Raw genomic sequence first — 3794 nt, forward strand, 5'->3', positions numbered from 1 at the left:
TCCGGAAACACGAGGAACATAACTTGGGCAGACTTAGAAAGCATATTCATGGGTTCCACAGGTTCGATGGGCAATCTGGGAAAATGACTCCTAGCTCAGATATGCCTCGGCCAAGCCTTCTAGCCCTCCCAACCAACCCAATTCCCTCCCCTAGATAAAAACCGTACCTCACATATTTTGGCATGGTGGGTCCCAAAAATGGCCTCTGCTAATTCCACGGGTATGGGCCCCCGTGTTGATGGTGGATTTTTGACAAAGGCCGAAATCGAAAAATCATAGTCTTGCATATTCCTGATCCAGTAATCAGACGAGCATTGAGGTTCATATATATCGTTTAAGCATGAAAGCCCATGCCACAATGATCTCTACTGAGTGTATTACCTCTCAGATCATCCATAAGAACCTCTGACTGAGTGTATTTCCTTTCAGAGCATACATGAATATGCAGTCTCTCAATTGAGACCACGGCATATTTGATCAATACTGAGCAATTTCAGTAATCACTTTTATATAGAATCGAAAATGATTGGACCGCTCCTAGACAGCTTGCCTGCTAGTATAGAGCGGTAACGTCTTCAGGATGTAACAATCTTTTCCCTGACTATATAAAATACATACGTATAGAATCTTAATGATTGGACGACGCCTAGACATCTTTCCTGTTAGTATAAAGCAATAACGTCTTCAGGATGTAACAATGCTTTCCCTGACTATACAGAATAAATATGACGCTTCAACTAGCTCATATCGCTCAATTCTCGAATAATTATAATGCTCCTAGATAGCTTGCATGCTAGTGTAAAGCCATCAATTAATCAACTAATTATTTCTAGTCGCAAGATTCATCAATTGAATTCCTAAAAAAATTCTACATTACTCATAATATTTCGTTACTTCAATTCATTGCTTTTCCCAGTAGAATTCCATGGGTTAGTAATAAATATTCAACGTACGGGCATCTGAGCTACCACCGAGTAAGACCCAAGGAAATGGTGTATGTGTACTTAGAAATAATGCACAGACAAGCATTCAAAAATACGAACGAACGAGGAAGCCTATGCAAATTAGGGAAGAAAAATAATAATAATAATAAAATATTAAAAGAGGCGTCTAAGGGGACCGGGACCAGCGGCCGGTCGGTCATGCTGCCGTGGCCGGTCTCACACCTGTTCCTTTGTTTTATCGTATTTTTCCTTGATATCATGAAAATTCCTTCATTTGAGCAAACTCCTTCGTTTGAGCAAAACTCCTCAGTTTCATGATATTTCCTCCACATCATGGAAATAATATAAAATTAGGAAAGGTGTTGCGGGACCGGGCCTACTAGCCGGCCGGCCATGCATTAGCCGTGACCGGTCCTACACCTTGTAATCCCTTATTTTATTATTGTTATTATTTCCTTCATCTCATGAAAACTCCTTCGTTTCAACAAACTCCTCAGTTTCATGATATTTCCTCCACATAATGGAAATAATATAAAATTAAGAAAGGTGTCGCGGGACCAGACATACTAGCCGTGTCCGGTCCCATACCTTGTAAACTCTTATTTTATTATTGTTATTATTTCCTTCATCTTATGAAGTTCCTCAGTTTGAGCAAAACCGAGATTTTTTTCATATTTTCTCAAATGTTGCTCAAATGCACACCAGAAAATACCAGAATTCTCAAGACTAAGACACGAACACGAAGCTGATACGGGCATGTTATCTTGACCGACCAGGGTCAGCCTTTGGCCTAAGCAGGAAGCCGGTCCCACATATTTCATAATTTGACCTAATTTGCTCATACTAGGTTCAAGCTCTTCCAAACAACTTGGAATTTCATCAAAAGATCTTTAGTTGGTCCCATGACCACCCAGAGCCGGTTCCTTGACCCCCTGGTCAGTCCCTCATTTCTCCATAATTAGGTTTTATCATCTAACGCTCAAACGAGCACTATTTTAATGAATGATTAAACTAGCATTTAATCATCCTTTCACCAATCGATCTTCAGGAGACTTTGGTGCTAGCTCACTCGAGCATCTGGGAGCTACGTGGTCGGCCCATCGTCCCATGTAGCCGGTCCCTCTCTCACTCAATGGTTGATTTTCAATAAATCATCAATTGATCGAATCCAAGGCTCTACAAAGCATAATTCTGAGCAGATTCAAACACTAATAATTTTATGTTGATCCCGTAATCAATATCTTAATTGATTATACTCGGTCCAGTAGCCAGTATCTTAAATTAATATTTTATTTGGTCCAGCTATCAATAATTCATCAAATGAGCAATATTTGCTCGAATTAGGAATATTGGTTCAACTATCGATATCCAATAATTCATGAAACGAGCAATATTTGCTCACTTTAGCTATCGACATTCCTCGACAATTATACATCTGTCTCAACAGACATGTTCAATTCATGAATCCTACAACATTCGTAAATCATGTTCGAGTCAGCAATACAAAGACTCATCGTCTCATCAAGTCAACAACTGATTAACTAAATACATGTCTGCCTTGCGGACTCCACAATCACGAGACATCAATCGTGTCACATATGGGATATTAACTAGGGTTTTGGTCTGGCGGCCTACGACACGTGTGTTCATCCACGATGAGAATGTGATTAAGTCGTGCAAGCGGTTAGAGGAGTTAGCAAAGTAGTGGGTGGACAATCAACCAAGTCTCCGCATGATGAGTAATTGGTTTTAATACGATTTACGACTTTCCCACTATTTGACTCCAAAAACCGTAACACTTACTGGGATCAATGTGTCTATTATTTTTGCAATATAAATAAGTCTCTGAACCCATGATTGAAACAACAACGAGAACAAGAGTGCTCATCTGAACAAAGGATTTTCATCACACATGAATTCTCATCGTCTGAGCAATCACTCTCAAAATTTAATCAATCAGAACTTGTTCATGCAGAATACACAACACATCCGCAATCCTTCATCATCGTTGATCCCATACATTTCTCAGCTTCCCTCCTATAGATCGACCCATACTCTCTTGTGACCGAATTGACTTTGGAACGGCCATTATCTTGGTCTAGGCCGAAGTCTTACAGATTGATCTCTCGAATTCAAGCACTCCCTTTGTCGTGCATCTTTTTGCAAAAGGTTAAAGCAATTTGCTTGGTCGAGAGTCTCCTCTGTACGGTCGTCTCTCCACTTTCTTAAAAAACCAGTAAATTGTTTTCTCCCATCAACAGATTGGCAACCAAAGTGGGATATTAATCTCTCGGTTGCAATCTCAATTCGTCAAAATGGTCGATCTTAGGTATAGTTCAGTTACCAACTCGGATTCAACACCCAACCCTAACATTGCAAGCTCTAGTGGTACCGCTAATACCACTCCTCCGTCCAGCAATGTCACACCACCTGTTAATACTACTCCTCTGAATATCGGTGTTCCGGTGATCACTCCTGCAAGCGATGATACTGGCACCATCAACAATCCTCTCTTCGGACGGTCTCCTGAGGAAATCATAAGGGATCTACCTACCATAACTGTTCTCATGAAGATTCATGAAATTCTCACCAAGAATAAAATAGACATGGCTACAACACATAAGGAGCTATGCGCTCACCTCAAGAATCTAACGGACAAGTTATCGCCTGAACAAACTCAGACCCAGCGTCAATAAAAAGGGAAAGCCAAAGAAATATCCCCGACAGATGATCCTCAAATTTCTCCAATTTACGTGGTGGATGATGATGAAGTCCACAAAGATGCAGATAAACCACCAACGAAAGAGCCATCCAGTTTTATCACTCGTGAAGATTTGGAACTCCTCTTAA

Source organism: Papaver somniferum, unplaced genomic scaffold (assembly GCF_003573695.1).
Source record: "Papaver somniferum cultivar HN1 unplaced genomic scaffold, ASM357369v1 unplaced-scaffold_154, whole genome shotgun sequence".
Lineage (NCBI taxonomy): Eukaryota > Viridiplantae > Streptophyta > Magnoliopsida > Ranunculales > Papaveraceae > Papaver > Papaver somniferum.